Below are 13,859 nucleotides of genomic sequence, written 5' to 3' on the forward strand. Positions count from 1 at the left end.
GCTTCAGGGGAAGCGATGCAGGACCACGTCAGGGAGCAGCAGGAAAGCGAGCCTGCAGCAGAGCACTCGTGGCAGCGTAAATAGAAATACTTCTCGGGCTCTTGTGCAGCAATGATATATCTTGTTTCTATTGACTTTTCTTAAACCTCTAAAATACATTGTAGATTGATCTACAAATCTGCAAAAAGCACCTCTTTTTTTTTTTTTTTTTTTCCAAGTCTAAAGCAATAAGCAATTTTCTGCCTGCTCCTTGTGGTTGGCTCTGAGCAGACACATGTTCTCTTGTCCTCTTTGGGGCTGGCACGCTGCCACGATAGTAGGAAGTTTAGTAATACTTGAGCTGGATCGATGCAAGCCCATTATCTGTGCTGCCTGGGACTCGGCAGAGAGGGGAAAAAAAAAAAAAATGCTCTCCCCAAACGCATCAAAGCCCCGCGATAAGGACAGGCGGCAGAGCGCTATTTATAGATGGACAGATGTCTTGCCAAAGCTCTGGTGCTGTCGCTTGGTTGTGCAGTTCGGGAGTGTTTAGTGGCACTTGTCAGAGGTCTGAAGAGGAATCTGTTCCACCTTCTGGCTGAGGTGGATCCCTCCGGCAGCCCACGGTGCTGCTGCTTCTGGTGGCCTTCCCCTGAAGAGGGACCTGCATTTTAGGTGGGAAGAATGCCACTGTTCCCCTGCTTGTGGGCCCTCGAGATGGGGAGAAGTTTCTCCTTGCGTCGTGGGAGCCTTTTCTTTCAGCTTCACCCCACTGCCTCTCCTTCTATTACCACACATCCCCGTGAAGAGCCCGGTTCAGTCTTCTCAATAACTCCCCCAGCCAACTCAGCGACCTCTGCTAGATTTTCTCTGCTTAGCATCTTGTACTGGGGCTCCCCAAACAAGGAGCAGTATTACGAGGTGGCACAACACATGATGCCACGGTGGTGGGCTGCAGTTTTTGCAGCAAGTGCTATTTTTTATTTTTTATTTTTTTTATTATTTTTTACTTTTATTTTTTATTTTTTTTATTTTCCAAGCTTCAGTGGCTTGTGGGCAGCTTTGGGGGCCAAGACCTGATTGTGTATTTCAACCCATCCTCTCGATCAGCTGCCTCGTTCCTGAGCCTGGGAGGAGGGAGGCTTCTCCTCCCCACGGTGTCCATAATGTGTTCACCTGCACGGCTTCTGCAGAGCGCTCCGAGCATCCCTTGCTCTCCGCTCGGTGTTAGCCTGTCTCCAGGGTGCTGCTTTGCTCTGCCCATATATTCCTTTGACGAGCGGGGAAGACAGGAAGCAGATACCTTTGTAACAAAACCACATATGGGCTTTCAACTGGTGATGGCACTTCCCTAAGCTATCTGTCTAGGGAATGTGCATTCTCTGGGTTGTTTATATTCGCAGGCATGTTACTTAGCTGCTCAGGTGGGCCATAGATGTCCAGAAAAATGTCGGTGTCAGGAGCAGGCTTTAATGCAAGGCTTTCTGCTGTTTTGTGTGATGGGTGGCAGGTGAGACCCTGATGGCTGTGGCAGAGGGATGGCTTGTGGGGTCTGGCAGAGGAGCTGGGGCAAGAGGCAGCGGGAGTGCTGGAGGTGGCTTTTTGCTGCTCAGCTGCAGCGTGACCGTGACAATCATTCGGTAAATGAGGGCTCTAATGGAGGCAAACAGTGTTTTCCAATTAAAAGAAGCAACCATCAGCAGCAGGGGCAGCACTCCCTCTGAAAACACGTGTACAGCCCCTGAGGGTCTCAGCTCCCGGAGATAAATGCAGGATGCTCTGCCCTGTAGAGCAGTGTCACCCCTTGTGGTGACACAGATGTGGGGCACATCTGGCACGGGAGCTGCCCAGCGAGCCTGGGCTCTGTGCAAAGCATGGACTCGCTGCATTGCCCCATGTCCTCGCAGGTCCCCTCCTCTGCAAGGAAGGGGTGCTGGTGGGGACCCACTTATTTTTTGACAGCAGGACAGCTCCAGGCAGCCTGTGCCGGGACCACACTGCTCCAGGGCAATTTACAACACGCACCAGCCCCTCGGCATTCATTACAGCCCCTAACGAGGACGGCTCAGTGCTGCCCTTCACTAAGATCACATTGCCGGCTCTTTTTTTTTCCTTCCTCTTGCCCTAAATCGTTGCGCTTACATAAAAAAAAGGAGGGGCAAGCACGTGGGGCCTGCACAATTTATGGATCAGAGATTTATATGCCGCTGGGATGCTGTATTTTTTCCCCACAGTGACACTTTATTGCCACAAATTACCAAACAGGCAAGGTTACGCGAGTGACAGCAGGCAGGGCCATAAAGGACAGGAACAAACGGCAGCAGAAGGAGTACCCAGAGGAGAGGGGGGAGGCTGGGCACGAGGCAGAAATAAAGCGAGGCGGGAGGCGGGCACGCATCAGAAACCAGCGAGCTGCGTGGGCGAAGCCTGGGAAATCGGCGTGCCACCTCCACACGTGTGCCCGCACCTCCAGCAGCACGGGTGTGCCACGGGGCCGGCGCAGCGGCACGCTCCCGACGTGGTGCTCGGGCACGTGTCTGGGTGTAGATGCTGTAAAACCTAGATTTCCACCCCTCCTGAGCTGCTATGTGCTTCTGTGGGATGCTTCTTTCTGGGGGAATTGCAGGGTTTTAGCAGCCGAGGGCCTTTTTTCTTTGTCCTAGGTGCTGGGTGGCTCAGTGGTACCTGCAGGGGAGAAGCAGCCTTACGATGTGAGATTCCATCTCCCTTCAAAGTATGCTCCATCCCTAGCCTGCAGTGGCTTGGGGGGAGGTCTTTGCACTTAGCTCTACACCAGCAAATGGCAAAATCCTTCCACAACCAGTGTCACACAGAGCAAACCCACCCGGCTCCTCCGAGGTGTGCAGCAGACCTCCTTTTGTCAAAGCTCCCTTCTGCCCAGGGCTGCTTAATCCCAGCTCAAGCATCAGCAACAATGTCCCAGGCATGCCCTTGGATGGGACAGGATGCTCATTTCTGTCTATCTTATATATGCTATAATATTTTTAATATACCTGCTGCTGCCTGGGGAAGAGGGGTGGTGTACTTTGTCCCTTGGCCGGAGCGATGTCGGCCCCGCTGCAGAGTGCCCGCGGCAGCCCTGCTGCGCCACGCTTTGGTTGAGTGCCTCCGTCTGCACCCACTCGCCCAAGTTACATCAGCTTAACTTCAAACGAATGTGAAAACTGAAAGGCTCGGGAGCAGCGAGGTATTAAAGCTGCCTTTGAGCTGGGGATGCGACTCGGCGCTGCCGGGAAGCTGTCACTCCATTGTTCTTGCAACAAAACTCTTCTGGAGGCGAGGAGAGAGATGCAGAGAGCATCTCTGGAGCCAGAGACAAAACTGCTTTTAACAGGCAGAAATGTGCTGCTACAGCCCTGGGGCATGCTACGACAGCCCAAGGGGGAGCATCGCTGTGTGCCGCCCTGCCTGGCAGCGAGGCAGGGGGTTGGCTTGCCCTTGCACCACCATGGGCTGTTGCATGGGGCAAATCGACTGGTGTATTCCTGTGCTGGTTAAAATAAAAGTATATATATTCCCCTGAATCCCAGTGCTGTAAGCCAGGTATTTAATCTTGCTTGAAGAGAGCATCTCTAACCTACACGGGGCATCGCAAGCAATGGTAAGCAATCAATAGGCTAAATCCTGAGGTCTCCTGCCCAGACTTTGCTGGAGTAAAGGTTGACGAAGTGCTGAGTAGTTACTCGGGGTTTCAGCCCCATGCTGAGGGCAGGAGAAGTGACTGACGGATTTATTGATGATGTGTTTCTCTATGAATCCAGTTTGTTACTCATGAATGCTCGTTTGAGCATAAATCCTGCCTGGGCGGCTCAGCAGATAGCTTCTCCTAAAGCAGCGCTCGGCAGAAAGGTTTCAGATGAATTGCATATTTGGTGAAAAATAGCTTTGGATTAACAGGAATAGCTTGTGTTTCTGTGTTGTGTTTGGCAAATAGCCGCAGCTGAAGAAAGTGAAAGCCCACTTGTGAAAAAGATCAAGCGCTGGGTTTTGACATAATGTTTAGATCTCATTTCAAACCGGTTTTAGGTTTTCTTCCACAATCAAAAAGCCAGACAAGCTTCAGAAGATCCCTCTGAAATCCTTTTCTTCCCTTGCCCTCCGTGCCTGGCTTCTGCAGCAGCACAGGGGAGCGTGGCACTTCTCGCAGGGCTCGCTGTGAACTCTCACTGCTTTTATTTTCTGCTCGCCCGGCGCTGCGAGGGCTCAGCCTGGGCTTTTGTTTGGTGCCGCTCATCTGCGGGCTGAGCCGTGTTGGGCTGACAAGGGCCACCTTCTTACTAGCCGAGGAAAATAAATCCTGCTCTCCCTGCCACCTCCGTGCCTCGTTTTTGCCCGGTTGTGTCGATTCTTTGCTTTGTGCCCGCCTGGGGCTCGCTACCTCTGCCACCGCTCCCCTCGCCTGCGCTCGTGGTAGGTGCTGTAGGAAATCGCTCAGACAGATTTGTGCGTGTGTGTATGCCTCTGTAAGTATTTCCCATTAATTAATGGAGGCTGGAGTCTGTCGTCTGTAACGAGTGCTCACTGGCGGGTGATAAATCGCTCGTATGACAAGGTGGCAGGGAGAGCTGGGCGAGCCGCTGATGTCAGCGCTAGGGCTGGGAGCAGGGGCCAACGCCAGTCAGTACCTGGGTGAGAAGAGGGGTGAAGAAAAGGCCAACAGCCACGTTTCTGCTTGGGAGAAGAGGAGGAAGGGGCTTGTGCCATACCGGCCGCCCTGGACCCATGGGGATGCCAGCTGGAGCTTGGACAACTGAGCAGAGACCTCGTGCTCTGCTCCCGACCTGCACTGTGCTGGGGTTTTGCTGCTGTCCTGTCCCCAAAGAAGGACCCTTGTGCCAGTGCTTGGGTTTTGTGCTCCAGCAGTGCCACCCCTGCCTTCCCCCAAACCCTGCTCAGGAGCCAGAGTGCATCACAGCGATGCCACCACTGAATGTCACCAGTACGCCCTGTCCTCTGACGCTGACACATAAGCAGTGGCACAAGGCTTGCCTGGGTGCACCCGTGCAAGGCTGATGCTTTTCGTGTCCTTAAGGCACTGCTCCTGTCCCAAGGATGGTTTGGGTGCCTTGTAGCAGAGCAATGTGAGGCTGGTCCGTATGGACGTGTTGGACTGCAGAGCTGCGTTTGATGGAGCTGAGCTCCTGGTGCTCACAGCCGGTTGGGTTGTAGCCAAGCGCATCCTCTATTAGCCCAAAGTTTGTAAGCTAAAGCACTGCCCTGTGCAGCACATTGATCCAAGGGAAATGGTGCTGGCACCAAAATCTGCAGCCTCCAGTAAAGCAGACACGGGCCAAAAGACACTGAACTCCATCCCAGTGAGAATAATCTTTGCTGCGTCACTCTGGACCGCACCATGCAAGTTGTGCACCACTGATCCATCTCTGTTTTGCCTGGTGCTCTGAAGGTGAGGTTTGGTTGTCTGTTGTGCTCATCAGGGCTCCAGGAGTAGGAGCAGGGATGCTGCTTGGGAAGACACTGTGGGTTCTGGGCACCCTGTGACCATCCTGCCTGGGGACCCCTGCCCCGGGACTTGCCCATCCTGCGAGGATGTAGGGGGGGAGCAGTCTGCCTCTGCTGGGGAACTGAATTATCTGCTTCCCCAAGTGGGGAAAATAATAATAATAATAATAAAAAAAAAAAAAGTGCCTTCGACTAGGTCATGAGCCATTACCTCGAGGGGCCCTTCATCAGCTGATGAATTCTACTTAATAAAATAAATACTGAGAGAAAATGTAATTGGATTTCATTTATTACCCAGTTCCGCCTAGCAGCCCCAGATTATACAAAAGCAATTAGAGAAAGCTCTCCATTAATAGCTATCTTCAAGCCGCCCAATGGGCTCATTCCATCAAACCTTCTGGCTCGTGTAATTTCCTTTCTTGGAGCTGGCTCCTGGCTGGGGGAGGCATGCGGGGTGCGCAGCGCCATTGCCAGCGGCCTGTAAACAACAGCAGCCCTGTCTCCGTCATCCTCCCGGCTGCCTGGCTCTGCCGGAGGCTCTCCTGGCTTGGGGAGAGAAGCCAGGGCACCTGGGTGGGTTGGCTGAGGGCTAGGGCTTGGTTGTGGCTTCCCTGTGCTGGGAGCATCCTTCTGCTCGGCATAGCCGCGCGGTTGGTCTGTCCGGCCTGGCAGCAGGTATGCGGGGTCCTGCAGGGCAGTCGGATGTAATCCCGTCCCTCTGGGGATGCAGCTGCTCCTCTCCAGTTCCGATCTTCATCCTAATGACACCGGTTCGCACGGCAGCTCCTCTCTGCCAGCCTGCGGGGTGCAGGCGAACATCCCTGCCTTTTGCTGGGATGGCGAGGAGGAAGGTGCTGAGCATGCCTAGGGCAGCGTGCTGAGGTCAGGCAGAGGAGAACAACTCACAGCATTCCCCTGCAGGTCTCGTGATAACTTGGGGAAGTATGTTTGAGGTGTGCCATACTGCGAGGACAGATGCGTGGCACTTGCCTTGTCACCTTGTTCTTCCTAAAGGGAAGTGTTGAATGTGGTCCCCTTGCAGGGTGGAGGAGGATGCCAGGCTCTGAGGGCTGGGCATGCTCTGGGCTCCCACCTTGGGGTGGCATGGCCCTTGTGTCCCCCGCACCCTGGGGAGAAGCCAGCACTGCTGCTCAGCTCTGATCACCGAGCTGACGTTGGATCAGATCTGTGGGGCTCAGCAGGGATGCACCAGCCTCCAGTGTGTGTGGGAGCCTGCACTGGGCATCTTTGGTGTCCTCTCTGTAGTGAACTCTTTGTCCCTTCTCTCCTGCATTTCCCAGCTCACCTCCTCATCCCTTTCTTTCTGTGCCTCCCTTGGCCTCTTCACCCTGGGTATGGGCTGCAGGCGAGAGGAGCAGCACGGGTGCTCGTGGCTGGGAAGGAGCCGGTGACCGATTCAGACAAGTGGCAGCAGGAGGAATAATGCAAGCGGAAAGGCACGGGCAGCTGGGGAGGGGTGGCCAGGCTGCCTGGCTCTTCGTCTTCATTAGCAGGCTTGTGGCTGTGGCCTGGCTTCTGTGTCTTGTGCTGGTGAGGGGGGGATGGTCAGCGAGCAGGGGTGCACAGGGAGGGTTTTGTTGGCTGGTGGCAGGTCGGTCCCTGCTGCATGGTGAGGTGGAACCAAGCAAAAGGGGTCGGTTTCTTGGGGGAAATGAGTGTGGGATGGTGATGTGATGACCTAAAAAGGGGCAAATGGGGATGCTGTTGTTGATGCGCCCCTGGGATGTGCCTTGTAAATGCAAGGTGTCTGTTCACTCTGGGTGATCTGCAGAAAGGGGGATGGATGTTGGAGAGCACGGGGAGCATCTGGAGGGGGATGTTGGAGAGCATCAGAGGGGATGTGGTTGAGACCAGTATAAGGGCAGAGGTGGGGGGTTTGTCTTGGCTGCTGAGATGGATGATGGCGTAGGGCCACCTTGCTGCGGAGAGGGAAAAGGTGGAGCACAAGGTGGTGAAACTGCCGGGCTGAGAAGAGGGCTGAGGTGTGGAAGAAATGGGGGAGATCTTCCCAGCAGGAAGGGAGGGAGGTGGAAGGATCAAGCACGGGCTGTTGGGCTGGAAATGCAAGGGAGTGGTGGAGGAGGACTCAGCTGGATGCATCTCGCCTGGCTGGCGAGCTTCTCCTTGCCTTCACTCAGCTGCTTTTTCTCTCCCGGCATGCCAGTAGCTAATGCACCTGCTTGCTGAAAGCCTGGAAGCATTCCTCACTTCGCAGGCAGCCAGGCTCCTCTGGCCTGGCACAGGGAGAGTCTGGGGGCGATGCTGAGCTCAGCTCCGCGATGGCAGGACAGGCTCTGGAAGAGGCAAATCCACCCTCCAGGAAAGAGGGCATCTTCTCAGAGCTGTTTTTCCAAGCCAGACAAATGCAGTGACCACGTGAAACCTTCCTTTTTCATCTCATTGTTTATTATTTTGTTCACAGAGGGCCTTTATTTATACCCCCTTAACATCCGTGCCGTTAAAGCAGCCTTATTAGGATGCTGCCCTTCACCAAGGAACTCTGCTCTCGAAAAAGAGCATTAAAGATTCAACAAATAGCTGAGAATTGGGATTGATCCTAACCTCCCATAAATGGGAGTACCTTCCCCCATTAATCAGCCTTGGTTTTCACTTACAGGATGATGGCCTCAGTGCTACACTTCTTCAGGACTAAAAGCACGTTAAATATTTATCACAGCTGAGTATTCACTTCCCCCTCTATCGCCAACTGAGCTCTCCTGCACAAGCCTGCATTGGCTTGACAGGTTGCGTAGCGAGGTGGCATGCCATTAGGAAACCTCTTGTGCCAGCATGCTTCAGTCATTTGCTGCGCTAAGCACGGAGAAACGGTGGCATCTCTCATCATGAAGCATGGTCAGCATGGGACTGTATTATAAAGTCCCGCTGCCTGCATTTGCACTGGTAGATTTAATGTGCTTGGGTTTGCTCTCTAGCAGAAGCTGGTGGCGTTGCGTGCTCAGCATCCGCGCTCCTCCACAGATCTTTTAACCTCCAAAATGCGACGATTGCCTCCAGATTCCTCAGTGGGAGCAGCCCCTGTGTGTACTAAGGCTTTGCCCCATGCCAAGGACAGTTCAGAGTGCGGCCCTTTGCATTGCACTGCCAGGAAATGCTCCCCGTGCTGCTTTGCTTATGGCTGTGTGCGCAGCCTCGGTGCCATCCTCCTGCTCTGAAGGATGCCGGCAGCACTGTGTGCTTTGCTGGCACGCTGGGAGGAAGCTTTTAGTGCCTTGGGAGGCTTGAATTGCCGGCAGGGTGTTTAGTGGTCCAGTCGGTCTAAACATATGCACGAACGTCCTTGATAATTGTGCCAGGTGTGTCATAGCGTTTCAGGGAGAGGCTATTTTAGGAGCATCGCTGAAAGCTGTCTTTTCTTTTTTGCTCTCCGAGCATCTCTCAAAAGGCAGCTCCGACTTCAGGAGCTGCTGAGATCCTCACAGGTTGGAAAAAGCGGGGGCAGCTCAATACCGGTGCCCTCGGGCACTGCTGCAGGCGAGCCTTGAGCCCTGCGTGGTGCCCCTGGTTTAGCTGGTGAGGAAGAGCTCCCCGCGATGCTGGAGGGAGTTTTGCCTCTCTTTGGGGCACACTGCTCTCGGCCAAGCCCTGGGCTAGTGCTTTCCCTTATGGGGTTGGCATTGTGGTGATGCACCTCCCATGTGTCCAGCTCCCCCTTTCTGCTTGCAGCTTGAGCGGCCGGTGTGTGCAGCCTCGTTAGAGCCGTTTACACGTACGGGCGCACAATGTGTTTCATTATCCCTGTATCAAACTTGTTTTGCTGCTGTCACGCACCAGGAAAGTTAAACACGTCTGATCAAAGGCATGTAAACACAGCTTCAAAACAAATGCCCTCGAGCCCTGCCAAAAGCGCAGAGCTGTCTCTGAGCAAGCCCCATCTCCCGTTCCCACATGTGCGCCTCCTCCCGCTCCTTCCCCGAGGTTCCCGAAGCTGCCTCAGTGGCAGCGGGACTGCTTGTCATCCTGCCCAGCAAGTGTGGCCCCAGGGTGTCACTGTGGGGCTGGGGACATCCTTTATGTCCCACTTGTTGGAAGCAGGATAAGAGATGCTCGGCAGAGGGGTTGGGGACGGACCCAGAGAAGAAGCAGGTCCTGCTCTGCCTGATTTCCACCCCTGAGCCAGTGGGAAGGGTGAGCTGAAGCTTGCACCCCTGGCTCAGGGTCTGTGATGGCACAAGATCACCCGTGAAATTGGGGGATTGCTAAAAGGCGGGGGATTTTCCCACCCTTATGTACTGGGCTGCTATGTGCTGTCAGTCTGTGTAGTTGCAGACAAATTTTCATTTTTTTCCAGCTAGATGTGTGCCTTAAATGAGGATGGAAATTTGGGTGATTTTGCAGGCTCCAGAGGCAGGTGTTTTTAGAAAACACTAGCTCCCTTGAAATTTGCGAAAATCCCATTCACTGCTCGGCTATGAGCACAAACAGAGAATAGTTTGGGAATTCATGAGCTTGTGAACTGACCCCGACACTGGCAGCGAGTTGCCCAAGGTCTTTGCCAAATGCCTTTGAATAATGGATGTGTCAGAACCAGATGGGGTTGCACATGGTGGGTCGTTAGTGCCTGCTGCCCATGCCAAGCTGCTCCGTGCCTGCCTGCGGGGCTCGTCCCCAAGCCAGCACTCGGGAAGGTGCATTCCTCCCGGCCGGGTTGGCAATGCCACGAGTCCCCCTCAAAGCACCCAGCTGTGCTGGCGGGGTGGATAAAACTGCAATCATCCACCCACCATGCCGCTGGACGGTCTGGGCAGGCTGCGAAGTGCCCTGCAGGCAGTGGGGACGTGGTCAGAGGTTAATGATGGTGTCAGCCTTCATAAATCATCCCTAATGAGGCTTGGGAAAACGTTGGTTTGGAGCCTGCGATGTGTGGCTGGGCTGAGTTGTCTTTCCTCTGCTTCGGACTTGGTTCCTGATCAGATTTTTAGGGTTATTATGTAGGAAACCTTGGTGTGGCTGGAGGTGCTGGAGGCTTCCCCACCACTTTGGGTAATGAGTGGTTCTGGGCTCTGCCTGGACCCCATCTCTGGGCAACAGTTGGCATATTTACTAAAGACTAAATACATTTTTCCACGTTGTTTTGTCCCACAAAGGTATCTCATGCCTCCCTAGGGGAACAGAAATCTCAGGCTGGAAGGCATTGCCCAGGTCTTGGTGCAGGGGAGCAACTTGTGGCTATCAGAGTCGGGATTACGTGGCACGATGCTGCTGGGGTCAGGCTGGACGTCCCTGAGCCATGGGACAGCCAAAGGGCCATGGGACCTTCTCTGGAGGTGCCATCCCAGCCCTTGTCACCGGCACGAGGACCATGTTGCGGGGACACCCAGAACTCAGAACAATTTGCCTGGGAGAAAACCATCACTTGCTTGGGATGGTGGGACCCCAGATAAGATGCTAGGTGGGAGAAGAAGAAGAAGGAGGTCACCGAGATCCCCTGGAAAAGCCACCTCTGGGGCTGGCAGCGGTGGGCTGCTCAGGACCGTGTGTGGTCCCCGTGAAAGCCGACAGCCACCGGGATGCTGGGAGGAGCGAAAGGAGCATACAGTGAATATTCCCGTATTATTTATAAAGTACTGCCATGGCCCTGGAAGTGTTGGGACTCTCAGAAAAGCTGCAGGAATGCACTAATTAAAGAACACAATGGGAATGTAAATTCGGAAAGCTCCCCAGGGGGAAGCGGCGCTGGGGGGGAGCTAATTTGCCAGTCCCCGCTCCTCCCCTGCAAGCTGGCTGAGACACTGGAGCAATTAAAGAGGAATTTGAGTGTTAAATATAATCTGGAATTGTGTTTTTGGCTTTTTTTGTAATTGGTTTATTTTTCTCTTGGGTAACTGTGTTTCCAATTCTGTAATCGGGACTTTAACCCTCTGCTCTGCTAGAACAAGGGCTCGGTCTGGGGGGGCACCGGGTCAGGGCTGCTCAGATTTGGCAAGAGATGGCCCCTGCCTTTGATGTAATATATAGCTTGTCAGAACTGTCTTCTGAAATCAGTCCTAAGAAAATAGATTTGTTTGTTTGTTTGTTTTTGCCTGCCCATTTCTCTTCTACATGGTCTGGCTCCCTCTTTTGTGCCGTTTTGACTTGTCTTGCCCTGTTCAGGAAATACGTGCGTTTGATCTGTGGCCAGGAGCTTTGACTCAGGATAGTGACTGCAACGTATTTGTCTTTTTATTTTTATTTTATTATTTATATATTTTAATAAACTTTATATGGTCCTGGGTGACAAAACAACCTAGGAGACTCCATTAGGGATCTGAGGTGAAATAAAGACATGCTCAGCCTATGGTGGTTAGCAAGGGAAGCCATCAGCTCACATCTGCCTTGGCATTGATGGTTTGGGTCAGCCATGTCCCCATGGCTGTATTTGCAGTTCAGCAAAGAGTTTGTGTTTCAAGGGGCTGTTTCTTTCAGTTGTCATCATCTAGAGCTGACCCTTTAAAGCATTTTGCATTGGAAGGTGTCTCCAAAGCTTGCAAAATGGCTTGGAAAGAAAAGCTGCTGTGATTGCTGCTGGGGTTTCGTGTGATGGTTTGGTTGTTGGATCATTCTAAGATGGTTCACCTAATGGAAATAGGAAAGGAAATGGAAACAGGCAGGAAATAACATGTTGCAGGGTCTTCTCTCTTTTTATTTTTCTGATTCACTGAAATATTTTTCCATCTGCATTAGTTGCCAGAGATTCTCATCCCTTGCAAACTCCTATCTGGGGAGGAAGAAGAGGGCCCTCCAAGCCCTCTATGCACTTGAAAACACATCTATGTGTGACATGAGTACCCTCAGAGTACTGGGACTTTGTGTGGCTGTGGGTGCCGCCTTCTCTGACGCGCTCAGTGCTTCATCCTACGATAGCATCCTTGGTCCTAACCCTGCAGCAGTTGAATTCAGTCTCCCCTGCGTGTTTCCCCCTGCCTGGGGATTTCCCGTGGTTCCCCATCCCCTCTCTGCGTCTGAATCCAATCTCTGCCAGTGATGAGAAGTCGCCCCGAGCCCAGGACCCTGCTGCTGCCACCGTCCCCCCTCTCCTGCAGCACAGGAATGGGCTCGGGGGTTTGGTGGTGTCGGGAGGTCCCCGCCAGGAACTGGAGCTCTCCCAGCAGTTCCCCTGGATTTATTGTCATTTGTTCTAGTTTATTTTTCCAAAAATAAATGTTGGTTGAAGTAGCACAAAAATATGGGAGGAAACAGTCCGAGGGAGGCTGTGGAAAGAAAGGTTTAGAGATCTCGATGGGTCCCCCCTCCTCCTCCTTGCTCCCACCTCTGAAAAATACAGGATTATAAACCCTTCTGTCTTTATTTACTGTAGGGACCTACGGACTCCTTCCGTTGCCCGCACTGGACAATCTGGGGAGGCAAACTAGCAAAAAAACTGAGTTTCCCTTCATTTGGAGATGGGGAGGGCAGAGCTGGGAACACCTTCACCCTTCCCCGGGCCGGAAGCTGCTGCAGAGCCCAGAGCAGAGCCTGCACCTCCTGGGTCACTGGCCAGAGCTTTCTCCTCCTCTCCTGCCTGCAGCGCCAGGGAGGGTCTTTTGGGGACCGGGCTGGGACCTGCCAACACTCGGGTTCACGTCCAGGCTCTGACACGGCGTTTTCCTGTGCGACCTCCGGCCAGCCTGCCCCGAGGCATCCCGCTCCCCCCGGCTCCGGCGCGGATAATTCTCCCTTCCTCTCTCCCTCGCCATCTGAAGTTAGTTTCCTCTAGATGACAGGGGTCAGGAGGACTCGGGTGCTGAAAGATCAGCATGTGCTTTCCTGGATCCCGGCCTCGCATTCCTCCTGCGCGTCCAACTGGATGCTGGACCCCTCCTGGGCTGCTGCGCTGGGTTGCACAATGCCGGACGCTCGTCCAGGCCCCTGGGATTGCTTTGGGACGGTGCTGGTTGATGGCTTCTCTGTCACCCGGGGTGATTTAAGAGAGGGCAGCAGCCTGCACTGCCTCTGCTAAAGGCTCTGGGCTTTGTATGGGAGAAGGGTCTGGGCTTGCTGTTCTGGTCCGTGCGCTGCAGCCGGGGCTTGTGTGACTTTTTGGGGGGATGCCGTGATGGGGGACGAGACCAAAGCTGCAGCAGCATCCTGCACCGTGCCACGTGGGGCTGCGCTGGCCCGCGGTCCCTGCAGCAGCTTTTCTGTTGGCAGGAAAGCTAGATTTGATCACACGGATAAATCCAAGATTTAAAACAGAGGAGCAAACTCTGTGGGCTGGGCTGGGCTGACGGTGACTGTCGGTGCTCGGTCCTATCCCAAGCCAACGCATTTAACGCGCTGGTCTGGGACGGCAGCTGTAGTCTCTGCCCTGCTGGGACAGTGCTCGTCCTCGTCTCTGAGCTGGGAAAAAGCTTCCGAGAGGATCTTGGAGGGGGCCAAGG

The 13,859-nt window shown here is 53.8% G+C and overlaps 1 protein-coding gene across 5 annotated transcripts in view; it reads left to right on the top strand.

Annotated features, from left to right (window-relative positions):
* The window catches only part of CNTFR (ciliary neurotrophic factor receptor), a gene marked incomplete at its 3' end in the record, with an annotated part of 178,639 nt that overhangs the window by 48,074 nt on the left and 116,706 nt on the right, over positions 1-13,859 (top strand). Inside the window, exon 1 of one of the 5 annotated variants that reach the window (XM_080573835.1) lies at positions 13,362-13,858. The exons of the other annotated variants lie outside the window; for them this stretch is intronic. Of the gene's footprint in view, positions 1-13,361; position 13,859 lie in introns of those variants that run through there. 5 annotated transcript variants of the gene reach the window in all.

The sequence above is a fragment of the Anser brachyrhynchus genome (assembly GCF_964034855.1).
Source record: "Anser brachyrhynchus genome assembly, chromosome: Z".
Classification (NCBI taxonomy): Eukaryota; Metazoa; Chordata; class Aves; order Anseriformes; family Anatidae; genus Anser; species Anser brachyrhynchus.